We start from the raw sequence: 20,336 nt of genomic DNA on the forward strand, positions 1-20,336 counted from the left end.
TTATCAAGGTGTAAAATCATGAGAGGAATAGATTGGGTAGATGCACAGTCTCTTGCCCAGAGTAGGTGAATCAAGGATCAAAGGACATAGGTTTAGGGTGAAGGGAAAAGATTTAATGGGAACCTTTTCACACAGAGGGTAGTGGGTGTATGGAACGAGCTGCCAGAGGAGGTTGTTGAGGCAGGGTCTATCCCAATGTTTAAGAAACAATTAGACGGGTACATGGATAGGACCGGTTTGGAGGGATATGGGCCAAATATGGGCAGGTGGGACTCGTGTAGCTGGGACATGCTGGACGGTGTGGGCAAGTTGGGCCGAAGGGCCTGTTTCCATGCTGTCTCACTCTATGACTATAAATGTTGCGATGGTCTCTCCTCAATTACTTCCTTCAGCAACTCGTTCCATACACCCATCACCCTTATGGCCTTCCTGATGAGTGATGTCTAGAAATTGACACAGTATGACAGCTGGGTCTGCAGCATTGGATTATAAAGGTTCAGCATAACTGCCATGCTGTTGTACTCCTATTTGTAAACTTAAGATTCTTGTCTGCTTCTTTAAGCAGCCTTACTGATTTGTACTCGATTTTCTCGTTTCCTTTCCTCGCCCTCCACCCCCATAAAACCACCAAGTTTGCTAAGGAAATGGCCGATGGAATTATGTGTGTAGGAAAGAACTGCAGATGCTGGTTTAAATCGAAGGTAGACACAAAATGCTGGAGTAACTCAGCGGGTCAGGCAGCATCTCCGGAGAGAAGGAATGGGTGACGTTTCGGGTCGAGGCCCTTCTTCAGACTTTGGGTTATGGAATTAGTTGTTGACTTAGAGTAAAACAAATATTTAGTATTAGATGTTAATAGAATTCATGCTTACCTTACAAATAAACTTGTTGAAAAGTGTTCGACCTTAGAATTGCTTGAAATATGTTCTCAGTTCTACAGTTTGTACTCCACCACATTTTAACCCACCAAGATGAAATTCATTCTGGATGTTCTGTAGAGCCCTGTGATCAGCTAGCTGTCGGACCAGCGGTGTGCCGCTCCTTATTTATATTAATGATTTGTGTGAATACATAGTATGATGGCTAGTAATATTGTGAATAACACCAAAGTTGGTGGTATGATGCACAGTAAAGAAAGTTTACAGCAGGATCTAGATGAGCTGGGGAAGTGACCCAAGGAATGAACATGACACAACACCGAACAGGAACGGGCCCTTTGGCTCACATTGTCCTGTGCCAAACATAATGCTGATTTAAGCTACTTGGATATGATCCATATCACTCCACTCCCTGCATATCCCTGTGCCTGTCTAAAAGCCTCTTCGTTGCCACTATGATATCTGCCTCCTCCAGCAGCACACTCCAGGCACTTACCACAATAGACAATAGGTGCAGGAGTAGTCCATTCGGCCCTTCTAGCCAGCACCGCCATTCACTGTGATCATGGCTGATCATCCACAATCAGTACCCCGTTCCTGCCTTCTCCCCATATCCCTTGACTCCGCTATCATTAAGAGCTCTATCTAACTCTCTCTAGAAAACATCCGGTGAATTAGAAACATAGAAAATAGGTGCAGGAGTAGGCCATTCGGCCCTTCGAGCCTGCACCGCCATTCAATATGATCATGGCTGATGATCCAGCTCAGTAGCCTGTACCTGCCTTCTCTCCATACCCCCTGATCCCTTTAGCGAAAAGGGCCACATCTAACTCCCTCTTAAATATAGCCAATGAACTGGCCTCAACTACCTTCTGTGGCAGAGAATTCCACAGACTCACCACTCTCTGTGTGAAGAAATGTTTTCTCATCTCGGTCCTAAAAGACTTCCCCCTTATCCTTAAGCTGTGACCCCTGGTTCTGGACTCCCCCAACATCGGGAACAATCTTCCCGCATCTAGCCTCTCCAACCCCTTAAGAATTTTATATGTTTCTATAAGATCCCCCCTCAGTCTTCTAAATTCCAGCGAGTACAAGCCCAGTCTATCCAGTCTTTCCTCATATGAAAGTCCCGCCATCCCAAGGATCAATCAGGTGAACCTTCTCTGTACTCCCTCTAAGGCAAGAACGTCTTTCCTCAGGTTAGGAGACCAAAACTGCACACAATACTCCAGGTGCGGTCTCACCAAGGCCCAGTACAACTGCAGCAGAACCTCCCTGCTCCTAAACTCAAATCCTCTTGCTATGAATGCCAGCATACCATTCGCTTTCTTCACTGCCTGCTGCACCTGCATGCTTGCTTTCAATGACTGGTGCACCATGACACCCAGGTCACGTTGCATCTCCCCTTCTCCCAATCGGTCACCATTCAGGTAATACTCTGCTTTCCTGTTCTTGCCGCCAAAGTGGATAACCTCACATTTATCCACATTATATTGCATCTGCCATGCATTTGCCCACTCGCCTAATCTATCCAAGTCACTCTGCAGCCTCCTTGCATCCTCCTCGCAGCTAACACTGCTACCCAGCTTCGTGTTATCCGCAAACTTAGAGATGTTGCATTCAATTCCCTCGTCCAAATCATTAATATACACTGTAAATAACTGGGGTCCCAGCACTGAGCCTTGCGGTACCCCACTAGTCACTGCCTGCCATTCCGAAAAGGACCCGTTTATTCCTACTCTTTGCTTCCTGTCCGCCAACCAATTTTCTATCCACCTCAACACTGAACCCTCAATACCGTGTGCTTTAAGTTTGTACACCAATCTCCTATGTGGGACCTTGTCGAAGGCCTTCTGAAAGTCCAGATATAACACATCGACTGGTTCTCCCTTATCCACTCTACTAGTTACATCCTCAAAAAATTCTATAAGATTCGTCAGACATGATTTGCCTTTGGTAAATCCATGCTGACTTTGTCCGATGATTTCACCACTTTCCAAATGTGATGCTATCACATCTTTAATAACTGACTCTAGCATTTTCCCCACTACCGATGTTAGGCTAACTGGTCTATAATTCCCCGATTTCTCTCTCCCTCCCTTTTTAAAAAGTGGGGTTACATTAGCTACCCTCCAGTCCTCAGGAACTACTCCAGAATCTAAAGAGTTTTGAAAAATTATCACTAATGCATCCACTATTTCTGAGGCTACTTCCTTAAGCACTCTGGCCTCCACTACCTTCTGAGGCAGAGAATTCCACAGATTTACAACTCTCTGGATGAAAATGTTCTTCATCTTCATTCTAAATGGCCTACCCCTTATTCTTAAACTGTGGTCCCTGTTTCTGGACTCCCCCATCATCGGGAACATGTTTTCTGCCTCTAGCGTGTCCAATCCCTTAATAATCTTATATGTTTCAATAAGACAAGGGAAGTCAAGGACAGTATAAAAATAAAAGAGAAGAAGTATAACATAGCAAAGATGAGCAGGAAGCCAGAAGATTGAGACTCTTTTAAAGAGCAACAGAAGATAACTAAAAAGGCAAGGGGGGGAGAAAAGATGAGGTACGAAGATAAGCTGGCCAAGAATATAAAGGAGGATGGTAAAAGCTTCTTTAGGTATGTGAAGAGAAAAAAATAAGTTAAGATAAATGTGGATCCCTTGAAGACAGATGCAGGTGAATTTATTATGGGGAACAAGGAAATGGCAGACGAGTTGAACAGGTACTTTGGATCTGTCTTCACTAAGAAAGACACAAACAATCTCCCAGAAGTACTTGTGGACAGAGGTCCTAGGGTGACGGAGGAACTGAAGGAAATTCACATTAGGCAGGAAATGGTGTTGGGTAGACTGATGGGACTGAAGGCTGATAAATCCCCAGGGCCTGATGGTTTGCATCACAGGGTACTTAAGGAAGTGGCTCTAGAAATCGTGGACGCATTGTTCAAGTAGTATAAGAAAATAACTACAGATGCTGGTACAGATCGAAGGTATTTATTCACAAAATGCTGGAGTAACTCAGCGGGTCAGGCAGTACCTCAGGAGAGAAGGAATGGGTGAACCTCATATTTCGTTTGGGCAGCTTGCAGCCCAGCAGTACGAACATTGACTTCTCCAACTTTAGATAGTTCCTCTGTCCCTCTCTTCCCCTTCCCTTTCCCAGTTCTCCTATCTTCCTGTCTCCACCTATATCCTTCCTTTGTCCCGCCCCCCTGACATCAGTCTGAAGAAGGGTTTCGACCCGAAACGTCACCCATTCCTTCTCTCCTGAGATGCTGCCTGACCTGCTGAGTTACTCCAGCATTTTGTGAATAATTTTCCGATGTTCTATAGATTCAGGATCAGTTCCCGTGAATTGGAGTGTAGCTAATGTTATCCCACTTTTTAAGAAAGGAGGGAGAGAGAAAACGGGAAATTATAGACCAGTTAGCCTGACATCAGTGGTGGGGAAGATGCTGGAGTCAATTATAAAAGAAGAAATTGTGGAACATTCGGTCTTTTTCACTGAAGTGTGTGAACCTAAGGATTGACCTTATTGAGTTTTGAGGATCATAGATAAGGTGGATGGTCACTGTCGGTGTCTCAGTGTTGGGGAGACTAAAACTAGAGGGCATAGACGTAGTTGAGATTTAAAGGGAGTCTAAGTAGCAACATTTTCACAGAGGATGGTGAAAATATTGATGAGCTGCGTTAGAAATTGGTAGAGGCTGGCAAAATGACAACATTTAAAATAGCCTTTCGACAGGTACATGGACAGGAATGGGTTAAAGGGAAATGGGCTAAACGTTGGGAAATGGGACTGGCTATGGCAACTTGTTTGGCCTGGATAAGTTGGGTCCAAGGGCCTATTTCTGTTCTGATAACTATGATTCCTAACTTGGAAGTCAAACATAGAAACATTGAAAATAGGTGCAGGAGTAGGCCATTCGGCCCTTCACCTAAACCAGTGCAAGACCTTCACAGTGAATGTATGGGGCCTGGAGAATGTTGTAGAGCAAAGGGATCTAGGAGTGCAGGCACATAGTTCCATTAAAGTGCCATTAAAGGTGAATAGGCTAGTGAAGAATGTAAGATGTGTAGATTTCCACAAATCGTTTAACTTCTATATAAGCGTTTTATTACAAATACAATGCAGAGAGCAGGTGAGAAAACCTCTGCATGGCACACCTCATGGTTAACCTCTGCATGGCACACCAAAACCAGGCATGGACCCTAGATCAGGTCAGCAATACGAAAGTCAGGCATGGATCAATCCGCCTAGGGGATTGATCGACAAAGAAAGCTTTTGGTACTTTGGCCTTCATTAGTCAGGATATTGAGTATAGAGGTTGGGATGTTCAGTTACAGTTGTAAAAATGTTGGCAAGACCGTATTTGGAGTATTGTATTAAGTATTGGTCATCTGCTGTAGGAAAGACAATTGAACAGGTACATGGATAGGAAAGGTTTAGAGGCACATAGGCCAACCAACGACAAATAGTCTTCCTCAGTCTGAAGAAGGGTCTCGACCCGAAACGTCACCCATTCCTTCTCTCCCGAGATGCTGCCTGACCTGCTGAGTTACTCCAGCATTTTGTGAATAAAAACCTTTGATTTGTACCAGTATCTGCAGTTATCTTCTTATAACGACAAATAGGACTAATTTAGATAGAGCATTTTGGGCGTTATAGACGACTAGGGCCGAAGGGCCTGCTCCATGCTCTGACTCTTTAACTATTAAACTGTGGTACAAACTGTTATAATTTTCTCCCACGGTACTATATCCTCTTTTCTTGTCCGTTTACTAAACTTTAATTCTCAGTAGTCAGCTTTTTAATATACTTTCCAGGTCTCCTCTAGATGTAGGTTTTCATTGGCTAGAAACTAAAAGCCGAGAAAATCCACACCCAGGTACCTTGGTAAATGCTGTTTGAATCATTCAACCAAAGTGAAAATAATAAACAACCAACTAATGGAAAGTTGAACTACATGGTCCATACAGAATAATGAGGTCTTGATTAAGTTATTCAGTGCCTGATCAGACTTTCCTTGTGAAGTGTGTCTGCTTCTGGCTGCTGGAAAACAAAAAATGCATTCAAGCATTTGAGACCACAGAGAGAAATGCCACTAGGCTGAAGCTAACTCTGAGTACGAGGTGTGAATAAAAGACCAGAGAAACTTGGGCCATCAGATTGAAAAGAAGGCATCTTGGAAGTGAAAAGCTAGGGCAAGAGTGTAAAATATAAGTACAACTTAACACTTTCGAGAATGGACAAAAGGAATTCTGTTCCAAAGTTTCACGATCATGTAAAGTTTTTGCAGTGACCCTTGCAAGAATAGATTAAACAAACAAACTGCTAGAGGAATGCAGCATTTTTGGATGGAATTGGACAGACAATGTCTCGCATTGGGACTTTTCTTTAGATGGAAAAGTTTCACAACCCAAAACATTGTCTTTCCATTTCCCTCCACAGATGCTGCCTGACTCGTGAAGTCCTCCAGCAATTTTTATTTTTTATTTGTGTTTCCAGCAACAGTAGGTCTGCTTTTGAGAAAAGTAAATCCTTGGAATAATTTAGTTAAAATCAGACCCAGTTGGGGAAAGCAGGATCTTTGCACCACAGAGTGACGCAGTAATTAAGTTCCAGTCTCTCAGCTCCAGTGACCCAAGTTTACTACCTTGCTCAACAGTATGAAGAGTCCAGACCCAAAACATTAGCTGCCCATTCCCTCCATCAATGCTGCCTGACCTGCTGAGTTTCTCCAGTGCTTTGTTTTTGTGTTCGTTTCCTCATCTGAATTTTCTTGTGTCTTCACCTCTGTAGTTGTCTGTGTAGAGTTTACACATCCTTCCCGTGAGTCTACCGCAAAATAGATGCGGGATGGTGGATTAATTGGCCCCTGTAAATCACGCCATGCAGTGGTAGAATATGTAAAGTTAATGCCTGGTGAGTAGAATGGGATCAGTGAAGGATTAGTACCTGTGGGTACTTGGTAGAGTGGGTCAAAAGGCCTGTTTCCACGATGTACAATTCATTATTTCAAATAACAAGAGGGTCTAAATGCCTAATTTTTAATTTGTTTCCCTTATATTGGCTTAGGCCAAATGGGCAATCTAATTCTGTAACCAATTATTACAAAACTTTGCTCAACGTTTTAATTTTTCATATTTGGTACCCTGCAACTCACTGCAACCTTTTCTATTTCTGAAGTAGCTATCAATCTGATAAACCTGATGCAGTGTTTCAATGGTTGATGACCAAATGATGCTATCAGCGGGTGTGGGTGTCGAAATTAAACGTGGATTCAAGTTGCCTGTTGGCAATCTGTTTGTGGACATTTCTGCTGGTTTTGTTTTCAGTTATGTTTGTCTGGTGAGGTTATAAGGTTAACCCATTTTCTGGGTGTAATTACAGAAAATTCCGCAATGTCTGGTTGGTCTTCATTTATAAGTCAGTTCGCCTCTCTGAAGAACCGTTACTTTTTCTCATCTCAAGAAAATCTTTTCCTGAATCACAAAGTTTGGGCCTTCCCCTCTCTGTCGAATACAGCAAGAATATGTAGGATAATTTAAAATGGAAACACTTGTCTAAAATACCAACAGCTCATTATGACAGTAAAGCTGAAATTAGATCATGAATTAAGAACATAAAGGAAAAATTGAGAAAATCATTGCTTTTCCTTAACTTTATATGCCAGAGATTTATAAATGTGTTAAAGGCAAGGGGGAATAAGAGAACAGAGTCACCTCTCTGTACTGAACTTTTATTCCTCTTCCCTTCAATCTAAAATTAACATTGAAAACAACAAGGCTCAGAACAGAGTGATTTATTCACAAAATGCTGGAGTAACTCAGCAGGTCAGGCAGCATCTCGGGAGAGAAGGAATGGGTGACGTTTCAGGTCGAGACCCTTCTTCAGACTGAACAGAGTGCCAGGACCTAGTGTGAAACGCATTTATTTTCAGCTGATAAGAAGCTTCTGCTTGACATTGTGTAATTCAACTGGACGTTGTCTTGATTTGTGCCTTTATGCACTGACTGAGGTTTTTCTGACCATTTCTGGAAGCAGTGTGCAGAAGATCCATCTTTTTGGGCCATCTTTATTTTTTCAAATGGGTGGAGTTTAACAGTAGAAATGACTGATCCACTTGTAGCTGAGTGAAGACTTTGAAGTCTCAGTCATGGCGATAAGCAACTCCCCTTTTGGAAATACTGGAAAAGAGTTGACCTCTACCTTAACAGTGAAACCTTGTATATCTGCACAAGGTTCCATAATCTGTATTTAATTTTGCATGCAGCAGTTGCTTTCGTCATATTGCTCATTACTTTGATTTGCAGTTTATTTTATTATTTTTTATCTTAAGTGTCAGCCTGTTCTGATTTTGTCCTTTTCTGTCAGTGATAAGTCCTCGAGCCCACTCGATAACTAGGTCATGTAAATAATGATGCTCATGCGAGGAAATGATTTTCAAAAGTGACATCTTTTCAGCTGCTGTATGATTCTATGTGTAACTGCAAAATGAACATTATTTTTAGCTGTCATTATTCAAGATTTATCTGTGTTTATTTGTTATTTTAGGTGATTATATTAATGTGTGGGAACGAACTTGAGATACTGGTTTACACCGAAGATAAACACAAAATGCTGGAGTAACTCAGCGGGACAGGCAGCATTTCTGGATAGAAGAAAGGGGTGACGTTTCTGGTCTGTTCTCGTTTCTGAGTTACTCCAGCATTTAGTGTCTATAATTGTTTCAATGAGTATATTGTCAATGATTAATTATTAATTCAGAAGAAGAATGGTGGGGGAAGGCGGGGGAGAGAGAGAGAGAGGGAGGGGATGGGGGGAGGAGGAGAGGCCACGTGATGAGTCAAAGGCGAGTGTGACCTCTCGGCGACCAATGCCGACCTTCGATCTGGGTGGGGAAAGGTCCGTAATCTTGGCGGGCGTGCAGGAGACCACCGCTCCCGCTGTAAGGCCGGACCCACAGCGAGGGTGGGGTGCCCTCGTGCCTGGCGACACAGAGGAAGAGGAGGGGGGGTCGCCCAGAGAAGGGGCACCTCCTCATATGCCAGGCACGAACATTCGGAGGGGGGAGGGAGGGTCAGAGATCGAAGGTCGGACATGCCAGAGAGAATGATCGCACATCTTTGGTAATCTGATGGCACTTTGAGGGGTCGCGTGGGCATCAGGGACGGTATGGTGCTCCCTCTAAGTCACCCGGCGTTCTTTTAGGAAGGAGATGAGGAGGAATTTTGTTAATCAGAGGGTGTTGAATCTCTGGAATTTATTGCCACAGACGGTGATGTAGGCCAAGTCAATGGATATTTTTACGGTGGAGATAGATAGATTCTTGATTAGTATGGGAGTCAGGGGTTATGGGGAGAAGGCAGGAGAATGGGGTTAGGGAGAGATAGATCAGCCATGATTGAATGGCAGAGCAGACTTGATGGCCCGAATGGCCTAATTCTGCTCCAATCACATGAATTTATGAGTGTTATGTAATACCGAAAAAATAAATAAATAAAAATCCCGGAATGCATTTTTAATATTGAAAGTCGCCAAAAATTGTTATTTTGTCAAATATTAAGACCTGGGCTGTTGCATAACTCAAACAAGCTGTGTTCACATGTGGTAAATCCCTCCCCACCTATGTCCACGACACCTCACACGCTCTCCGTCTCCTCAATAACTTCTGGTTTCCAGGCCCCCACTTCCTCATCTTTACCATGGATGTCCAGTCACTCTACACCTCCATCCCCCACAAGGATGGTCTTGTGTTTCTTCCTCGACCAGCCAAGGTAGAACCAGCCAATCTCCATCTACTAACACTCTCCTCCGCCTAGCAGAGCTGTTTCTTACCCTCAACAACTTCTCCTTTGACTCCTCCCACTTCCTCCAAACCCGATGCGTAGCTATGGGCACTCGCATGCGCCCTAGCTATGCCTGCCTCTTTGTCGGGTACGTCGAACAATCCCTGTTCCAGACATACACTGGCCCCATCCCCAAACTTTACCTCTGCTACATTGACGACTGCATTGGTGCTACCTCTTGTACCCATGCAAAACTCACTGACTTCATACATTTCACCACTAATTTCCATCCTACTCTTAAATATACTTGGACCATCTCCGACATCTCCCTACCGTTTCTGGACCTCACCATCTCCATCACAGGAGGCAGACTAGTGACTGACATCTACTACAAACCCACTGACTCCCACAGCTATCTGGACTACAGTTCTTCCCACCCTGTCTCCTGCAAAAAGTCTATCCCCTACTCCCAATTCCTCCATCTACGCCGCATCTGCGCCCAGGATGAGGTGTTTTACCTGCACCTCCTCCAACCTCATCTATTGTATCTGCTGTTCCAGATGTCAACTTCTCTTCATCAGCGAGACCAAACACAGGCTCGGCGATTGTTTCGCTCAACACCTACGCTCAGTCTGCCTTAACCAACTCCTCCTGAAACCCACCTGGGAGGAGTTGGCTGCGCCTAACGGCTGCGGCTCTCTGGCAGTCTGTTGTCTTTTTTTTCTTTTTTTTTGTTTGTGTCGGTGTTGGGATGGTTTTTGTTTCTGTTTTTGGCTGTGTATGTGTGGTGGGGGTGTGTGGTGGGGGTGTGGGGTGGGGTGGGGGGGTGGGGCGGGGGGAAACCTTTATTTTATTAGGTCTCTTCCCCGGGGCGCGGCTCGGCTGCGGGCCTTAACATTGCCGGCGCAGCTCGGCTGCGGGACGTTTCAGTGCCCGGTGCGGCTCGGCTGCGGGCCTTAACATTGCCGGCGCAGCTCGGCTGCGGGACGTTTCAGTGCCCGGTGCGGCTCGGCTGCGGGCCTTAACATTGCCGGCGCAGCTCGGCCGCGGGACGTTTCAGTGCCCGGTGCGGCTCGGCCGCTGGACTTAACATCGCCCGGTGCGGCCGCGGGACGTTTCAGTGCCCGGTGCGGCTCGGCCGCGGGACGTTTCAGTGCCCGGTGCGGCTCGGCCGCTGGACTTAACATCACCCGGTGTGGCCGCGGGACGTTTCAGTGCCCGGTGTGGCCGCGGGACGTTTCAGTGCCCGGTGCGGCTCGGCCGCGGGACGTTTCAATGCCCGGTGCGGCTTGGCCGCTGGACTTAACATCGCCCGGTGTGGCCGCGGGACGTTTCAGTGCCCGGCGCGGCTTGGCCGCTGGACTTAACATCGTCAGCGCTGTTCGGCCGCGGGACGTTTCAGTGCCCGGTGCGGCTCGGCCGTTGGACTTAACATCGCCCGGTGTGGCCGCGGGACGTTTCGGTGCCCGGGGCGGCTCGGCCGGGGGGCCTTCCATCCCCTTGCGGGGGCTGTGCGTGTCGTTTGCCTCGGTAGGGGTCGAGCTGCCTGTCCGTGGGTGCGGGGGGAAGAGAGGGGAAGTTTTGTTGCCTCCATCACAGTGAGGGGGTGTTTGGAGTCACTGTGATGGATGTTTGTGTTGGGGTCGGGTGTCCTGTGTTCTTTTCTTTTTGCTGTATTTTGTGTGACTGCTGAAATTTCGCTCGGTGTTGTGCCGAGTGACAATAAAGTGTTGTTATGTTATGTTATGTTATGTTATCTCCTGGTGGCTGAGCACTTCAACTCCCCCTCCTACTACCAGTCTGACCTTTCTGTCATGGGCCTCCTCCAGTGTCATAGTGAGGCCCACTGGAAATTGGAGGAATAGCACCTCGTATTTCGCTTGGGCAGCTTACAGCCCGGCGGTATGAACGTTGACTTCTCTAACTTTAGATAGTTCCTCTGTCCCTCTCTTCCCCTCCTCCTTCCTGGTTTTCCCACTGTCTTCCTGTCTCTACCTATATCCTTTCTTTGTCCCTCCCCGCTAACATCAGTCTGAAGAAGCGTCTCGACCCGAAATGTCACCCATTCCTTCTCTCCAAGATGTTGCCTGACCTGAGTTGCTCCAGCATTTTGTGATGCCTTCGTGTTCACATGTGGTATTGCTTGAATTAATACTTGCAATGGAAGAAAATGTACAGACCGTGTTTAATATGATGAGGCAAAAGGTAAGAATGTTAGATTGCCAAGCACATTTAATGTGGCTTACGTCAGGACAATGTGCATTTATGTTATTGTAATGTTTTTATTGATTAGTTTTGATGTTGAACCCATCAGGCTGTGGCTGATATAAATAGCCTACTGCAGACTTGATTACACCTCAAAGTGTTGTGCAGATTTGATAAGACTTAAGTGGTAAATATAACACATTGCCAGGAAATTGCTCAGATCAAAACTAGACTAGTGTGGCCCTCGGATGATGAGTTATTTGGTGTGATAATTGCAGCAGACGTAAACCAAACCCCTACTTTAGTCTTTTTTGTCCACCATTGTGATTTCATTGGCAAACGAGTTAATTGTCAGCTTTCCAAGTTCCATGCTCTTTTTGTAAAGGTCTCTTGGCATTTGTGTTGCCGCAGTTTTTGTAGTAACGAGACCAAGTGGAGCCGTTGGGCCCAAACCTCTCCTGCATTGGTGCAGCAACCTCTCCTCCTCCCCCTCCCCTCCCCCCCCCCTTCCCTTCCCTCCCCCCCCCCCCACTCCATCCCCCCTTATCCTCCACCCCACCTTCCGTCCCTCCCTGGGAGATAGATTTAAACTTCAAAATGTGAATAACTTAAAAAATATAACACCAATTTCAATGAAACGTCTTCCATTAGTATCAAAGGGACGACGGTGAGTAAGGTGGGCATAAAATTATCGTGCTATCGTGTACAGTTTTGGCTGTAGTTCAGACACAAACAAACAAACGAGAGTTTTAGTATCTAGATGGTACATACATCCTTTCAACGTAGAACAGCACAGCACAGGCCTTTCAGCTCACAATGCCCAACATAATGTCAAGTTAAACTGATCTCCTCTGCCTGCATGTGATCCTTTCCCTGCGTATCCATGTGCCTATCTGAAGGTCTATTATCAGATACGATAATAGTGTGTAAGAGGCTTTTAGAGACGCACGTGGATATGCAGGGATACGAATCGTCTGCAAGCAGATGAGATTAGTTTATCTTGGCATCGTGTTCAGCAGAGACGATGTGACCGAATGGCCTGCCTCTGATTTTGGTTATAGTGTGCTCTCTCCTTAAGAACACAGCCTGCTAGTTACATTGCAGAGGCCGCTGAAACTGACAGGCCACTGATCAGGCAATTGCTTCGATCGACACTTAACTATTAAACAATGTACCAAATAGCCTTTCAGTATTTTTAGCTTGCGGTAACAAAAATACATTTTTAGCTGTTAAAAAGAACTTTGTACACTCCGCAGGTTAGTGTTTTTGGAAGGAGAGACGTTTAAGGTCGATGTAGTTTCCTCCTGTTGGTCGTGGGATTCGCACTTAGATTAGGACAGAGCTTCCTCACCCTGTCACCCCAATGCCCCAGACCTCCCATTTTGCTCTCAATCTCAGAATATGGGAATCAGTAGCGGGGGCAGTAGGGATTGCCATTTCCCAGCTGTGCTGGACAAGGTGGTGCCGGGCGACCTCCTCGGGCCGCTGGGCTGAGGGAGGTCTCTCTGGGTTATCAGTCACTGGGCTCCAGGATTCTGACCCAGTGCCCAGGCAATGATGTCATGTGGGGGGGGGGGACCCTAACTTGGTTATAGTGGAATTTGACAAAGACGGACACCCCTTACTTCCCCCGTGGTCTGTTACTGTTTCTTTATTATCCAGAGGTACAAATGAAGCTATCCTTTTATTCTTAACTCTTTTGTCTTATTCCCAACTTCCGTCCTTTTATTCCCATCTTTTGGCTTTGCAATGTGGATGGCTTGATTAGATTTGAGTATAGTTTTTTTTTTACTGGATAGCATGTGAACTCTTCACTATATCTCTGTACACGAGACAAAAACAAAGAACTTAATGGGCTTAATTAGAACCAGATTTGAAGTGAGAAACGCCATAAAGATGATAGTCATACAGTATGAAAACAGGCCATTTGTCCCAATTTGCCCTATCTACACTAGAGCCATCTGCCTGCATTTGGCCCCTATCCCTCTAGACTTGTTCTATCTATGTACCTGTCAAACGTCCTGCCTCAACTACCTGCTCTGGCACAAAAAGCTGGAGTCACTCAGCAGGACAGGCAGCATTTCTGGAGAGAAAGAATGGGTGACGTTTCGGGTCGAGACCTTTCTTCAGACTGAAAGTCACGGGAAAGGGAAACAAGGTATGGACAATGATGTAGAGAGATAAAGAGCAATGAATGAAAGATATGCAAAAAAGTAATGATGATAAAGGAAACAGGCCATTGTTAGCTGTTTGTTAGGTGAAAATGAGAAGCTGGTGCAACTTGGGTGGGGAAAGGATAGAGAGAGGGAATGCTGGGGTTACTTGAAGTTAGATAAATCAATATTCATACCACGGCCCAAGCAAAATATGAGATGCTGTTCCTCCAATTTGCGTTTAGCCTCCCTCTGACAATGGAGGAGACCTAGGACAGAAAGGTCAGTGTGGGAATGGGACGGAGAATTAAAGTGTTTAGCAACCGGGAGATCAGGTAGGTTCAGGCGGACTGAGCGAAGGTGTTCAGCGAAACGTTTGCCAAGTGGACTCTTACACATCGGCGAGACTAAACATAGACTGGACAATCGTTTCACAGGATGACCAAAATTGAACACAATACTCCAAATGTGGGCTCACCAATGTCTTGTACAACTGTAAGATAACATCTCAATTTCTATACTCAGTACCCTGACTGATGAAGGCCAATGTGCCAAAAGCCTCTTTCGCAATCCAATCTACCCTATGGCACCACTTCATTGATCTATGTACCTGCACTGCTAGATCCCTCTGCTCTTCAGCGCTCCATAGAGCTCTCCATTCACTGTGAAGATCCTACTCTGGTATGACTTCCCAAAATTCAACATTTGCACATCTGCATTTAATCTATTAACCATTCCTCAGCCCACTTGCCCAGCTGATCAAGATCCTGTTGTAATTTTTGATAACCATTTTCATTATCTATAATACCACTGCAAACTTTCTAATCATATCTTATACATTCTCATACATTCAAACATCCAGGTTTGGATGGATATGGAACAAAGGCAGGCAGGTGAGACTCATGTGGCTGGGACATGTTGGGCGGTGTGGGCAAGTTAGGCCGAAGGGCCTGTTTCAACACTATCACTCTATGACCCGTACAAATCGTTGATATAAACCACAAATGACAATGGGTCCGGCACAAATTCCTGAGGTCACAGGCATCCAGTCTGAAAAATAACCTTCCACCATCATGTGTAGAAAGGAACTGCAGATGCTGGTTTAAAACGAAGATAGATACAAAATGCTGGAGTAACTCAGCGGGACAAGTAGCATCTCTGGAGAGAAGGAATGGGTGACGTTTCGGGTTGAGACCCTTCTTCAGACTGATCTGATCTGATTCAGACTTCAGTCTGAAGAAGGGTCTCGATCCGAAACGTCACCCATTCCTTCTCCCCAGAGATGCTGCCTGTCACGGGGTTACTCCAGCATTTTGTGTCTATCTTCCACTATCATCCTCTTCTTCCTTCCATTAAGCCAATTTTCTATTCAGTCGGCTAGCTCTCCCTGGACCCCATGCAATCAAACTTTCCAGAGCAATCTACCATGTGGAACCTTATCAAAGCCTGGCTGAAGTCTATGTAGATAATGTCTATGGCTTTGCCCTCATCTTCAAAAAAAATTAGATTTGTAAGCAAAGATGTCCCACAAACAAAACCATGCTAGTTCGAATCGCCTCCAAATTCATCTATCTTAACCTCTCATAATACCCTCTACTAACTTGCCTAAATAGAGACACATTAGCCACCCATCTTCTGGTACCTCATCCATACCTAAGCATGATTCTCATCTCAGCCAGGGAGCCTGCAATTTATTCCCTAGCTTCCCACAGTGTCCTCAGATATGTCTGATAGATGGAGTCATAATTCAATCCTCCTTTCAGCCAAACCCCACTGCACGTTGATTCTCTATATTTGGTCTGCTGTTCATCGTATCTGTACAAAAGGGTCAAACATTGCTATTAATATCCACATAATCTTCAGTTCACTCGATACATTGGTCCTTCAGTTATTCCCGATTGAGTTGTTTATGGCTTTTAGTCATTGCAGGGAACTTCAAAGAATGCTTGGCCAGTATTCCAATAGTATTTTGTAACTTATGTGAGTGAAGCAAAGTTCTTGCTACTATCAGATTTTGGTCTATTTGTCAGAATGTATAATTGATAAGCCTGGGACGGCACAGTGGTGTAGCGGTAGAGATGCTGCCTTATAGCGCCAGAGAACCTGGTTCGACCTGACTACGGGTGCTGTCTGTATGGAGTTTGTATGTTCTCCCTGTGACCGCATGAGCTTCCACCGGGTCATATAGCGCGTAAACGGGGCCCTTTGGCCCAACTTGCCCACACAGGCTAACCTGTCCCATCTACACTAGTTCCACCTGCCTGTGTTTGGGTCCATATCCCTCTAAACCTGTCCTGTCCCTGAACCTGTCAAAAAAAATCTTAAACGTTACAATAGTACCTGCCTCAACTGCCACCTCCAGCAGCTCATTCCTTGTACTCACTGTCCTTTGTGTGTCATCCCTCTGGTTCCTATTAAATCTTCTCCCCCCTCACATTGAACCTATGTCCTCTACTCCTCGATTCCCCTATTCTGGCCAAGAGACTGTGTGTCAACCCAATCTATTCCTCTCGTGATTTTTTACACTTCTAAGATCATCCCTCATCCTCCTGGGCTCCAAGGAATAGAATCCTAGCCTGCTCAACCTCGCTCCCTAACTCAGGCCCTCTAGTCCTGGCAACATCCTCATAAATCTTCTCAGCGCCCTTTCCAGCTTGACAGCATCTTTCCTGTAACATGGATCCCAAAATTGAAAACACAATACTCTAGATGCAGCCTCACCAACATCTTGTACAACTGCAACATGACCTCCTAACTTCTATATTCAATGCTCTGACTGATGAAGGCCAATGTTCCAAATTGACCACCCTATCTACCTGAGATGCCACTTTCAACAAACTATGTACCTGAACTCCTGGATCCTTCTGCTCTACAACACCCCCCAGAGCCCTACTGTTTACTGTGTGGGTTCTGCCCATGTTAGTGCTCCAAAAATGCAACTCCTGACATTACTCTATTAATTTCCACCAACCATTCCTCAGCCCACCTGCCCAACCGATCAAGATTCTACTGTAATTTTTGACAACCATCTTCGCTATCTACAATTCCATCCACTTTTGTGTCATCTACAAACTTTTAAATCAACCATAGGTTTGTAGGTTAATGGGCTCCGGTAAAAGAATGGTGAATTTCAATAGACAATAGGTGCAGGAGTAGGCCATTCGGCCCTTCGAGCCAGCACCACCATTCAATGTGATCATGGCTGATCATTCTCAGTTCCCCGTTCCTGCCTTCTCCCCATACCCCCTGACTCTGCTATTCTTAATCTCTATCTAACTCTCTCTTGAATGCATTCAGAGAATTGGCCTCCACTGCCTTCTGAGGCAGAGAATTCCACAGATTTACAACTCTGACTGAAAAAGTTTTTCCTCATCTCCGTTCTAAATGGCCTACCCCTTATTCTTAAACTGTGGCCCCTGGTTCTGGACCCCCCAACATTGGGAACATGTTTCCTGCCTCTAACGTGTCCAACCCCTTACTAATCTTATATGTTTCGATAAGATCCCCTCTCATCCTTCTAAATTCCAGTGTACACAAGCCTAGTCGCTCCAGTCTTTCAACATACGACAGTCCCGCAATTCCGGGAATTAAGCTAGTGAACCTACGCTGCACGCCCTCAATAGCAAGAATATCCTTCCTCAAATTTGGAGACCAAAACTGCACACAGTACTCCAGGTGCTGTCTCACTAGGGCCCTGTACAACTGCAGAAGGACCTCTTTGCTCCTATACTCAACTCCTCTTGTTATGAAGGCTAACATCCCATTGGCTCTCTTCACTGCCTGCTTTACCTGCATGCTTCTTTTCAGTGACTGATGCACCAGGACACCCAGATCTCGTTGTCTGTCCCCTTTTCCTATCTTGACACCATTCAGATAATAATCTGCCTTCCTATTCTTACCACCAAAGTGGATAACCTCACATTTATCCACATTAAACTGCATCTGCCACTCACACAACCTGTCCAAGTCACCCTGCAACCTCATAGCATCTTCCTCACAGTTCACACTACCACCCAGCTTTGTATCATCTGCAAATTTGCTAATGGTACCCCACTAGTTACTGCCTGCCATTCTCAAAGGGACCCATTTATCCCCACTCTTTGCTTTCTGTCTGTCAACCAATTTTCTATCCATGTCAGTACTCTACCTCCAATACCTCCAGTTTCCCTCGGGTGTAAGATAGTGTTAGTGTGCAGTGATTGCTGGCCAGTGCAGACTCTGTGGGACTCGGGGTCCGTTTCCAAGCTGTATCTCTAAAATCTCCCTTTGGTGAGAGGCTAGGCTAGCAGAGAAAAATTAGAAATTTAATTTTATACCAACCAATCAGGAAAAAACCTAAAATTTATATTTAAAAGTGAAATTACGGTCTTGCGGTCAGATCTTATATTGGCTTGATTGGATTGTGCGTTCCCTGAAAAACATTTGTGTGCCATTATGTTTTAATAGTAGATTTAGTAAATTTCGGACGCTAGAATCTTGAGCAAAACACAGCAGGACAAGGCAGCATCTGTGGAGGGAATAGACAGTCTATGTTGTGGGTCTGCAGAAGAGTCTTGACTTAAAACTGCGCCTATCCATTCCCTCCACAGATGCTATCTGGCCCGTTGTCTTACTATAGCACTGTGTTTAGTGTATGCTATGCAAGTTTTGGAAGTGAATTACTTAGCAATTTCAGGTAGCACAGGATAATGTTAACCCAACACAAACTTTATTTCTAAGTAGCTGCTGATTGATTTGGGGGAAATGGAATGCTATTCTGGAGAGAACGTTGAATGTAAGAAACGTAATAGTTGTCCCATGTTGATTTTTTTTAAATTAATTAACTTTCCAAATGCAATATTAAAACAAAGCTATATAAATACTTTGTATGCAAAGCACATTGATGTTTCTTTTTGAAAACTAGGTCTTGTTTTAAACTCTTAACCTTGTAAAAAGATAATGTTCTGTGCAATGAATCATACTGTATCAGCGGATTTGCTTGTGTCACACAACTTTTCTGTTGACTAATGGCTATCAGTGAACAGATGAAAAGCAGTGATGTTTATCGTCTTCCAAAGTGTAAAATGTCTGTGTGGATGTCCATGTAGATTGCGATTTGAATATTATCCACGTGGCTAGCCCGTGTCATACACCGATCAGCCAAAACATTATGACCTGATGAGCCAAAACATTATGACCACCTGCCTAATATGCTGTTGGTCCTCCGTGTACAGCCCCATACGCAGCAGGGTGCGATGCACTGTCTATTGTGACACATTCCTCCCATGACCACCATTAAAATTTTCTGTGACTTGTGCCACAGTCGACCTTCTGTCGGTTCAGACCACACGGGATAGCCTTTGTTGCCCTCGTGCATCGATGAGCCTTGGGCGCCCAACACCCTGTCGCCGGTTTGTGGTGTGTCCCTCCTCGGACCACTGTCGGTAGGTACTCACCACTGCTGAAGGGGGGGAAAAACCCCACAAGCCTTGCCCTCTCAGATATGCTCTGACCCAATCGTCTAGCCATAATAATTTGGCCCTTGTCAAAGTCGCTCAGGTCTTTACTCCTGCCCATTTCTCCTGCATCCAATGAATAAATGAATGAATAAGTTTATTGGCCAAGTATGCATATACAAGGAATGTGCCTTGGTGTTCCGCTCACAAATGACAACACAAACATACAGTTAACAATTATGAATAAAGCATAACCACGTCAAAACAATAAGGATACAACATTACGGTCTAAACATGTGGGTGAAAATATACCAGAGCAAAAAAGAGACAACAGACTTTGGTTATTGAGTAGAACTATCACTCGTGGAAAAAAGCTGTTTTTATGTCTGGCTGTGGCTGCTTTGACAGTCCGGAGTCGCCTTCCAGAGGGAAGTGCTTCGAAGAGTTTGTGGCCAGGGTGAGAGGGGTCCAACACACCAACTTCAAGAATTGACTGTTCACCTACTGCCTAATATATCCTAGGTGCTATTGTAACAAAATAATCAATGTTATTCACTTTCAGTGACCGCCTTTCAGTGGTCATAATGTTTTGGCTGATCGGTGTATATTGAGCGCCAGAGACCGAGGGGAGACCTAATAGAATATTTTTCCTGTGTGGAATTGTCAAAGACTAGGGCACAGAGTTATAGAGCTACAGCAAGGAAACAAGATCTTTTGGCCAAGTTGTCCTTCTAAGCTAGTCCCATTTGCCTGCATTTGGTCCATACCACAACTTTGAAGTCGGAGGGGAAAAGTTTACAGGAGATGTGCAGAACAAGATTTTTACATGGAGAGTGGTGTGTGGCTGCAATGTGCTTCCGGGGATGTTGGTGG

At 45.0% G+C, this 20,336-nt stretch overlaps 1 protein-coding gene and 1 non-coding gene across 3 annotated transcripts in view; both read left to right on the forward strand.

Annotated features, from left to right (window-relative positions):
- The window catches only part of paip2b (poly(A) binding protein interacting protein 2B), an 86,764-nt gene that overhangs the window by 43,259 nt on the left and 23,169 nt on the right, over positions 1-20,336 (forward strand). The gene's annotated exons all lie outside the window — the stretch shown is intronic.
- Positions 8,715-9,024, forward strand: LOC144601355 (small nucleolar RNA U85). Its single transcript, XR_013548301.1, has one exon. It is a non-coding gene; the product is annotated as a small nucleolar RNA U85 (small nucleolar RNA).

Source organism: Rhinoraja longicauda, chromosome 1, assembly GCF_053455715.1.
Source record: "Rhinoraja longicauda isolate Sanriku21f chromosome 1, sRhiLon1.1, whole genome shotgun sequence".
Lineage (NCBI taxonomy): Eukaryota > Metazoa > Chordata > Chondrichthyes > Rajiformes > Arhynchobatidae > Rhinoraja > Rhinoraja longicauda.